Genomic DNA, 11,271 nt, shown 5'->3' with positions numbered 1-11,271 from the left:
AAAGAATTCAGGTAAATCACAAAGGGAATGCAGAATGGAGCCCAACAGAAGGAATGGGAGTTCAAGGAAACAATAACCAATCAACTAAGTGATTTTAGAATAAACACTGAGCACAAAATGAAGGAAGTAAAGAAATTCATACAAGATTGAAAACAAAGCTCCAACGAAGAATTTGAAGCCATTAACGCCAACCAATTAGAAGGAAAAGAAAGAAAAAAAAAACGAAGTAGAAAATCTTGACAGTAGGTTAGACCATGCAGAACATTGAATCTGAGGGAGTGAGGACAGCCAGGTTATTATAAAGAACATACAACTATCCAAGACAAATCCAAATAATATGATACATCTATTCACCATTTGGAAGACACCATCTGAAGGCCTAATCTGAGAATAATGGGTGTGGAGGATCACATAGAGACAGAACTTAATGGTCTAGGAAAATCGGTTAATAGGATCCTAGAAGAGAATTTCCCAAACATGCAAAAAGATAGGCCTATTCAGATACAAGAAGCTTTTAGAACCCCAAATAGACTAGACAAGGATAGGATATCCCACCATGACATTATAATCTGCACGGGATCAGTTCAGACAAAGGAAAAGTTCCTCAACGCTGTCAAGGAGTAAAAGTCAACCACTTATAAAGGAAAACCAATTAGAATCACCTCATATATTGCAGCAAGACAATTAAAGCAAGAAGAGCCTGCAATGATTGAGGCCATACTCTAAAGACAACTATCAATCAAGAACAGTGTAACCAACTAAACTCTCCTTCATAACCGAAGGTGAAATAAAAACCTTCCATAGCAAAGAAAAACTGAAACAATATATCTCCACCAAGCCAACTCTATAAAAGATACTTAAAGATGCTTACACATAGAAAATCAACAAGACCACAATAAAGTCCAAGAAACTGCACCCAAACTGAGAATCCAACAACCATAGGAAGAATCCAGTCACTGAAGCTCCCAAGAATGTGGATAACTTTGCAGGAACTCTCAAACACCTCTCATTCCTAACTCTGGACTTAACTCTCCAATTAAGTGACATAGACTGTCTAGTTGGGTTAAAAAGGAAGATCCTTCTATCTGCTGCATTCAGAAGTAAGAACTGTCCATAAAAAAACACATTTTGAAAGCGAAACGCTGGAACAAAATCTACCAGGCAAATGGCTCCCATAAACTGGTGGGAATTGCAATCCTAATATCACATGAAATAGACTTCAAATTAAAATTAGTGAGAATAGATAAAAAATGTCGCTACATACTAATTAAGGGATAGCTCCTTCAGGAGAATATTACAATTCTACATCTCTATTCACCAAACCACGGAGCACCCAAATTTAACCAAGAAACACTACATTCCCTCAATTTTCACATAGATCCAAAGACATTAATTGTTGGGAACTTTATCCCACCCCTATCCTCACTTCATAGATCAAACTGACAAAAACTCAACAAAGAAACCACAAATCTAAACAACTAGATTTAACAGACAGTTACCTAATATTTCTCCCAGAAGTATCAGAATACAGGTTTTTCTCAGCACCACACAGAACATTTTCCAACTAGACCACATTTTAGGTCCAAAGCAAACCTGTCCAATTTGAGAAATATTGAAGTTATACCTTGCATTACTAAGAACACAAGGGAATAAATTTAGAACTCAACACCAAAAGCCACCAAAGAAAGTCCTGTAACATTTGGATGGTGAACAACACACTATTGAATCACCAATTGGTCACGGAATAGATTAGAAAGAAATTCAAATGTTCATGATATTCAACAAAAATGAACACAAAAATTACCAGCTCCTCTGGGACAAAGCAAAGGCAGTACTCAGAGGCAATTTTATAGCTCTGAGTTCCTACATCAACAAATTGGAGAGGGCTGAAATCAAAAATTTAGACAGATCTGAACCTCCTTGAAAAAGAGCAGCAAGATAAACCCCAATCCAGTAGTCGGAAAGAAATCATTAAATTAAATCAGAATTAAACGAATTAGAATCTAAAAAACAATACAAAGAATCAACACAACAAAGAGTTGATTCTTCAATTAAATTAACAAAATAGACAGACCTTTAGCAAAACTTAGAAAAAGAATAGAGCACAGCTAAATAAATAAATTCAAAGATGAGAATGGAAACTTCACCACAGAAAGTACCAAGATTCAGAACACTATAAGGGAATACTTCTCAAAACTTTATGCTTATAAGGTTGAGAACTTGGCAGAAATGGACCATTTCCTAGCAAATATTGACATGCTGAAACTAAACCAAGATCAGTTGAACCATCTTAAAAGGTCAATATAAAGCATTGAAATAGAAACAGCAATAAGAGACCTCCCATCCAAGAAAAGCCCAGAATCAGATGGATTTACAGTGGAATTCTACAAGGCCTTCAAAGCAGAGCTCACACCAATACTCCTTCAAATCTTCAATGAAATTGAAAGAGAAATTTCACTACCAAACTCATTCTATGAAGCCATCATAACCCTCATCCCAAAACTGGGCAGGGACTCATCAATTAAAGAGAAGTATAGACCCATTTCTTTGATGAACATTGAAGCAAAAGATCTCAACAAAATTTTGCATTGATCATGGTCTATGGTGGTCTGTTAGGGGGCATCCAAAATATGGGCACATCTTCTGGGGGCTCATCCGTGATGTCCCCCATAAACTCACCCAGACCCCAAAGCATGGAGTCGTGAAAAACCCGACAAGTAAGTTGAGTCATTACCGTTCTCTGTTTTTGGTCGCCTGCAGATTCTGTATCTGTAATTCTGGTTTCCCGCGGGATCTGTATTCTGGTTGGCAAAGAGTCTTGTAGGACACGCTATAGGGCTGCCACGGGGTCTGTGGGAGAATTCCCGAGTCCCCATCTGAGTGAATTGCTGTTTAGTTCAACCTTTATGTGGTTAACAAATTAGCATCCACTTCATTGTGCTTATTTGTGTAAATGAACAAGCAACACAAACCACATCTTCCCACATCCAAAGGTAATGCAAATAAACCTAAGTCTCCCAAGAAAAAAATGACCATTGCATTAAATATTGATTTTATGAGCGATAATTGCTGTAATAAAACAAACAACATTATACTTCTTTTTTCATTGAGCTTCGGCTTGAGAAACTGAACAGCAGAAATAAATCTTAAGATATGAAACATGGCAGAAATGATAGTTCTCTGAAATCTGGGAGATGCATTGGCAAAACCACAGACATAATACACCCCTCACCTAGAGAAAAGCTTTTTATTAATCTGAATTTTGGCTAATATTTGACTTCTTGCAGTATAAAGCTACCAGGGAAACTGGCTCAAGGAATGAAGAGAACCAATGGCAATTTTTTACCTGGTGGCAGGTAAGAAACAAACTTTGTATTAGGCCCTCTAACTGCATACGTTATTAAATGACTGAATTTAAAAAAGTGAAATGCTTCATTGTATTTTCTCAGAATCTAATCAAAGATGACAAGTCCTATACAATTTGGAGACACAAAGTGGATGCTGAGTGACTAGAAATCAAATCAGGTGTGGAATTTTAGAAAGTTAGTAAATGGCACCATGGCTCTGGAAGCAGATACAAAGGAATGATGCTCTGGAGAGGAGGTAGGGACACTCTGTGATCGGCCCATGGACAGATGAGGGTTCCAGCTGGAGGTGAGATCTTTAATTCTATGGCTTATCTTCCAGTGCTCAAAACTCTGTCTTCATAAATGGTAATTTCAATAACTCGAAGTCCTCTCTCAATGGGGTCAGTCAGGAGGAGGCCTTGGGGAGCATATATCTTCTCATTCTGTTCTTGAATATATTTGGAGACTTTCTTCATTATGAGAACATTCTCATAATGGGTTTCCATACACAAGAAGATGGTATATGCTGTCAAACAAGCCAAAAAGCCTTCAAGATATGACTGGCCCCCAAGCTTCTCTGCTTCTGCATAAAGATTATTTAGAGTTTGAACTGTTTCTTCAACTTGCTGCCTATCAATCCTGTTCTCCAACTCTGCAGGAAACTTGGTCCGGAACTGACAGCGTGTGCCACTGCTGTAGTCGCACTGAATGAATACCTTCCTGGACACCGGCGCCTGCTGCAGCCTCATGGTGAGGACAGGACCCACCTCCCCACCTCCTAGGCCCTCCAGCTGCTGTCGCGCTGGGCCCCATCAATCCCTTTTTAAGATCAAGAGTCCAGAGTAAGTTTTGGAAAAACGAGGCAAAATAGATAAAATAATTATTTTAAAAAAATAAGCATAAAGAATAGTGTTAACAGGTGTGCAAGTGTTCAGACTGCATCTGTTGGAGATGGTTACAAGATTAAGCCTTTTGTGTTTGTTTACAAAAATATATGGTTAGTAAAAAAAAAATGTCATTTTGGTAAATTATCCTGGGCTATTGGCTAAACAGTCTTAATATCCAACAGGGCCAAAGCCTCCCAAGTCTATGCAATGTATCCTTAACCAGTCTGTGTAGGAATTTGCAGTCCAGCATGAGCTGTGACAGTACCTTGGAGCCACTGAGAGACCTGCTGCTGCAGCTGCACACCCTAATGGTTAAAGTTTGAAGACCAGCTGACAGTCACCTGGAAGAAATCTATATCATCACTCAGACCACCTCCACCATGGAAAAGTAGTCTGAACTCCTTCCGGGTTCAATCACTTGAGACTCAACCCGGTTAAAAGCTGCTAAAACTAAGATCTTGTGGGACATTATTTTGGGTGATATCCAAAAACCCTCTCTATTCCCACAGTAGATATTGGGAGAAAGGATATCACTGGCTTGCTTGCCATAGGCACTTCAGTGCATAGTCACTGGAAATCTACTCTATACTCACAGCCTAGTTTGGCTCTGGTATGGTAATAATCTGAGTGTGTTATCAATGCAGGTAGTAAAAGGATAAGACACAGCTCTGCTCTTAGCTTTAAAATCTAGCAAAATTCTCCATCGCAGTGGTGTTTTGAGGCTGTTCTGAGATAACTTGGTTCCACAAGCAAGAGGAAAAAATGGGCAGTTTTACACTCTAGCCACAAAGAAGCTCGAGGAATTGTAAAGAAGAGCAGGGTAGTAAAGGAAACCTTGGGGGAAAAATTGGGAAAAAAATTGGTATCTTTTGGACAAAAAATAAATAAAAAAGGACGTCTTAAAATGTTTAAAAAATATAAGGACCTTTGGTACTGTTATTTTTTTACTCACAATTGGACCTTGTAAAAAAAGAGATCAGTGCAGTCCATCTCTTAGTTCTGAGATCCCAATACCAAACTGTAAATATAAAAGACTGTGCCAATTAGGGGACCATGATTGGTTCCCGATGCTCTAGAAGAGGATGGACTGAAGATCTACAGAAACTGCATTTTAAGATTAAGTCAACAACCTGTAGCTGTGCTGCCCTGAGAATACCCTCAAAAGAGGAACAGTTCTCAAAAAACCGCAGGCTGCCACCAACCCTGCCCACCCTTAAGGAACAGACCAGTTGCCTAATTGTTCCATCAGAAAAATGGTAGTGCCATCAGGGTGGACTTAAAACCCCTGAAAATGTGAACTTGCTTGTTTGGAAACCCCCTGAACTTGTGAACTCGCTTGTGTGAAACTCCCTAAACTTGATTGTTTGATACTATAAAAGCTGTGCTAAGTTTTAATTTTGTACTCAGGAACTCTTAGCGTCACTGGTTACCGAGTGTGCAGAGAATCAAGCTCTAGCTTGCAATAAACGACTCTTTGCTGTTTGCATTGATCGTGGTCTCTGGTAGTCTGTGAGGGGGCATCTGAGATCTGGGCACTTCACCTAGGAATTAACTTAACCACAGAAGTGAAGGATCACTATGATAAAAAATTTAAAAACCTGAAAAAGGAAATCAAAACAGAACTTAGAAAGTGGAAAAACCTCCCATGATCCTGGATAAGAAGGATCAACATTGTGAAAATGGCAATACTTTCCAAAGCTATCTACAAATTCAATATGATACCTATGAATATTCCAGCCTTATTATTCAAGGAAATAGAAGAGTCAATCCAAAAATTCATATGGAACAATTAAAGACCCCGAATAGCAAAACTGATGCTTAACAAAAAGAACTGTGTTGGAGGAATATCAATACCAAATTGCAAACTCTACTACAAAGCCATATTAAACAAAAGAGCTTAGTAGTGGCACAAGAACAGACTTCAGAACAAATGGAAGAGAATTGAAAACCCAGAAATGGACCCACAGCTCTATAGCCATCTAATCTTCCATAATGGAGGTAAAAATTAGGATGGAAGAAAGACAGCCTCTTCAGTAAATGGTGCTGGCAAAATTGGTTAACAACTTGTAGAAAATAAAACCTATATCCTTCGATATCACCCTTCACCAGAATCAACTCCCAATGGATAAAAATCCTCAGAGTCAAAGGAGACACTCTGCATTAATGTTCATCAACGAGATGGGTCTATAGTTCTCCTTCTTTGATGAGTCCCTGCTTGGTTTTGGGATGAGGGTTATGATGGATTCATAGAATGTGTTTGGTAGTGAACATTCTCTTTCAATTTCATTGAAGAGTTGGAGGAGTATTGGTGTGAGGTCTGCTTTGAAGGCCTTGTAGAATTCCGCTGTAAACCCATCTGGTCATGGACTTTTCTTAGCTTAGAGGTCTCTTATTCCTGTTACTATTTCAATGCTTGATATGGGCCTGTTAAGCTGGTTTAACTCAACTTGGTTTAGTTTTGGCTTGTCAATATTTACTAGGAAAAGATCCATTTCGGTCAAGTTCTCAAACTTATGAGCATAAAGTTTTGAGAAGTATTCCCTTATAATGTTCTGAATTTTGATTGTTTCCGTGGTGATGTTTCCATTCTTATCTCTGAGTTTATTAATTTGGATGTGTTCTCTTCTTTTTCTGATAAGATTTGCTAAGGGTCTGTCAATTTTGTTAATTTTTTCGAAGAACCAACTCTTTGTTTTGTTGATTCTTTCTATAGTTTTTTGGATTCTATTTCATTTAATTCTGATTTAATTTTAATTATTTCTTTCTGTCTACTGCATTGGGGTTTATCTTGCTGCTCTTTTTCAAGGAGGTTCAGATGTCTCATTAAATTGTTGGTTTCAGATCTCTCCAATTTGTTGATGTAGGAGCTCAGAGCTATAAACTTGCCTCTGAGTACTGCCTTTGCTCTGTCCGAGAGGAGCTGGTAATTTGTGTGCTAATTTTTGTTGAATAGGATGAATATTTGAATTTCCTTTCTAATCTCTTCCATGACCCACTTGTGATTCAGCAGTGTGTTGTTCAGCCTCCATGTGTTACTGGACTTTCTTTGGAGGCTTTTGGTGTTGAGTTCTAATTTTATTCCCTTGTGGTCAGAGAGAATGCAAGGTATAACTTCAATGTTTCTGAATTTCGACATGTTTGCTTTGTGGCCTAAAATGTGGTCTGATTTAGAAAATGTTCCATGTGCTGCTCAGAAGAACGTGTATTCTGATGCTGCTGGGTGAAATATTTGGTAGATATCTGTTAACTCTAGTTGATCTATGCAGTTGTTTAGATATGCAGTTTCTCTGTTGAGTTTTTGCCGAGTTGATCTATCTAGTGGGGAGAGTGGTGTGTTAAAATCCCCAACAATTAATGTCTTTGGATCTATATGGGATTTGAGGGAAAGTAGTGTTTCTTGGATAAATTTGGGTGCTCCATTGTTTGGCGAATAGATATTTAGAATTCTAATATCCTCCTGAAGGAAAGATTCCTTAATTAGTATGTAGCAACCTTCTTTGTCTTTTCTCACGAATTTTAGTTTGAAGTCTATTTTATCTGATATTAGGATTGCAACACCCGCCTGTGTATGGGGGCCATTTGCTTGATAGATTTTGCTGCAGCCTTTAACATTGAAAATGTGTTTGTTTTTACGGGCAAGATGTGACTCCTGAAGCATCTGCATGGCAAAGGACATAGCTAGCAAGATCAATAGAAAACCCACGGATTGGGAGAAGATCTTCACTAGCCATACAATGGTCAACCGTCTCATATCTAAAATATACCTGGACCTCAAAAAATTAAATCCCACAACAACAAATCCGCAAAGGAACAACTTCCCAATTAATACGTGGGCTAAAGGATTAAAGAGACACTTCTCTGAAGAAGCAAGAAGGATACCCTATAGACACATGAAGAAATGCTCACTTTCCCAAGCCATAAAGGAAGTGCAAATCAAAACAACATGGAGATACCACCTCACTCCAGTTAGAATGGCTAAAATCAAGAACTGTAATAACAACAGATGCTGGAGGGGATGTGGGCTGAAGGGATCTTTACTGCATTGTTTGTGGGAGTGTAAATTTGTTCAACCACTTTGGAAAGTAGTATGGAGTTTCTTCAAAAGACTCCACACAGAGCTCCCCTATGACCCAGCAATCCCATATTTGGGCATTTACCCAAATGATCACAAACAAGACCACACTAAATCTAGGAGCAAAACTGTGTTTATTGCAACATTATTTACCATATCTAAGATACGGAACCAACCCAGAAGCCCCTCAGTAGATGAATGGTCAAGAAAATGTGGTATATATACACAATGAAATTCTATGCCTCCATCAGAAAGAATGGCATGGCCTCATTTTTTAGGAAATGGAAAGACTTGGAAAAAATTATATTGAGTGAAGTAATCTAGGCCCAAAGAAACATAGTTCTCATGGTTCCCCTTATTTGCAATATCTAGTATATGTCTGAGAGAAGCAGAAAAGTTCAGATAAATAAATTTTAGGCTAAATAAACCCCAAGATAAGGATTCAAATGGTTTTTCTTCCTTGCGATTATTTTTAACATATATATAAGATGATTTTTTTTGTTGCTTTGTACAGCCCTACTGCACGGTATAACCCCTGTTCTCCCTGTATTTGATGTTGGTATACTTTGTGGATGGGAAGTGAAAAGGAAAATTGTTTAAATAGGGATACAGGGGGACCAATTGCAACAATGAGATGTACAAGACATTAAGTCAAAAAATGAACCTAACAACTTTGACTGAGGGGCAGGGGGTGGGCGAGGGTGGTGGGGATGGGCGTGGAGGTGTGTCGTGGGGGAGGGGGTGATGGCAAGGGATGGGAAGGGGAAACAATGGAGGAGGCAACAATGCTTGATAAGAAAAGTACTCCTGGGCTGGAAAGTTTGCTCAGTGGTAGAGTGCTTGCCTTGCATGCATGAGACCCTCGGTTAGATTCCTCAGCACCATATAAGCAAAAAGAAAAAAAAGCGGGAAGTGGCACTGTGGCTCAATTCGTAGAGCATTAGCCTTGAGATGAAGGGTTGAGGGACAGCACCCAGGCCCATAGTTCAGGCCCCATTCCTGGACATCCCCCCCCCAAAAAAATGAATGCATTTATTACCTTGTCCATGTAATTGTATACCCTCTCTGCACTATTTCCACAATTTAAAAAAGGCATAATCTTTAACTTCCAAGTTTAAAAGAGACCAATAGCATACCCCCACTTAATTTAGGTTCTTGAAAAAATATTTACTTGGCTTTTTCCCACTTTAATGCTCCAAAATCAATGAAAATTTTTTTTTTAGTAGAACAATATGGATGATTTACTCTGCTATTACTGTATTCCCAACATCTAGCCATATTATTATACGTTATTTTTGTAAAAGCTTATGAAATCGGTAAGTCATTATCTGTATACAATCATAAAACAGAGAGAGAGAAAGAAAGAAAGAGAAAGAGAGAAAATATGAATTAATATACTTTGCCCAAGATTAGGTGGTTGGTTGCATGCAAGAGGCTAACTCTGAAGCCTTCTGTTTGCTTTTGATGTTAGAGATTGAACCCAGGGCCTTGTGCATGCTAACCATATACTTTACCGCCAAGCTACATCCCTAGCCCTGTTCTTAAGCATTGCATTATATTTCTCTTAACACTCAACTGCATGATTTCCCTGGGCCTGTTTCTTCTTTTTTTTTTTTTTTTTTTTTAAATTGTATTTTATTTTATTTGAGAACATACTGTACAGAGGGGCTACAATTACATGGGCAGAATAATGCATACATTTCTTACCAAGCATTGCAGCCTCCTCCTTTGTTTACCCTTCACTTCCCTTCCCTGCCTCCCCCCTCCCCCCACCCAATTTTACCCCCCTCCCCCCACCCAATTAAGAAAATTAATATGATTGTCATTACTTCAATCAGAACACTAACTGTGATGTGCCCTCTTTTTCTCACTTTGCTCTTGGAAAATACTCCTTAAATTGATGATATGTGGTTGATTTGAGAGTCAGAGTTAGAGGCTTCTACTTGTATGATTATCCCAGAATGGTTTAAAGTAGTTTTTTTTTTCCCCTATGTTATCGAACTACATTGCCTGGCTGTACTTTGAACACACCCTCACACCTGAGCACATTATTTGAAATTGCACTTCAGCATTTCCTTGGCACATTCTTCTTTATTCCTTTTTCTTCTTTTCCACTTTCGTTCTGAGTTCACAGTTGCTCTATTTCCATTTCATCTGTACAAACTGCTAAGAACATTTTTCACGTACCACTTCTTGTTTGCACATGTCCAGTCTATGTAAGAAGGTACTTTCTCCATGTTAAGCAATAGGGTCATACTCACTATCTGAAGGGGAAAGTTCAACAGTGTAACCTTATGCCCACATTAGCGGGTGTACAATTTAAAGCATTTGGAGGCAAACAGACATATTATAATTGAAAGGCTCCTTAGGGACATTTTCTTGGAGCACATTAGATTATCCACGAGAACTATAAATATCCACAAACTTTGGAGCTAATTAGTAAGTATCCAAATTAAAACTAGATCCTGAATGCTGTGTTAATACAAGTCACCATTGTATTATTGTTGCATTAGAATCCTTCCCTACTTGCCAATGTATATGAAAAAAAGAAAGAAAGGCATTAGAGCAAAATGCCTTATCTTTTTAGGCATTTAATCCTAGTAGTGAGGGTACTGTCTGAACTCTTCCATTCAATAAAAGTTTGAAATTTATAAGTGCACTTCCTACATATAAGATTTTGTGGGAAGTAGTGCTGTGGCTCAAGTGGTAGAGCGCTCGCCTTGTGCTGCAGAGCACAGGGACAGCGCCCAGGCCCAGAGTTCAAGCCCTACGATCGACAAAAAAAAAAAAAAAAAAAAGAATTTGTGGAAAGTTGATTGGCAGGGTTATTTCAGAATGGAAATATCCCTGAAAAGAACTAGATTGAAATACAGTATTTGGCAATTATGATGACTCAGTGGCTAAAGAAGAATCAATTTGAGGTGTCTTGAGTAACATTAGTATATTTTCAACCTAATATTTGGTG

At 38.4% G+C, this 11,271-nt stretch overlaps 1 pseudogene; it reads right to left on the bottom strand.

The window, feature by feature from the left end:
- Positions 1-3,676: 3,676 nt before the first annotated feature.
- Positions 3,677-4,096, bottom strand: LOC138824978 (golgin subfamily A member 7 pseudogene; annotated as a pseudogene).
- Between the last annotated feature and the right edge of the window lie 7,175 nt (positions 4,097-11,271).

Source organism: Dipodomys merriami, unplaced genomic scaffold, assembly GCF_024711535.1.
Source record: "Dipodomys merriami isolate MVZ:Mamm:240054 unplaced genomic scaffold, mDipMer1.0.p SCAF_1302, whole genome shotgun sequence".
NCBI classification, from domain to species: domain Eukaryota; kingdom Metazoa; phylum Chordata; class Mammalia; order Rodentia; family Heteromyidae; genus Dipodomys; species Dipodomys merriami.
The sequence above is the reverse complement of the archived record's forward strand: the minus strand, read 5'-3'. Positions and strand labels throughout refer to the sequence as shown.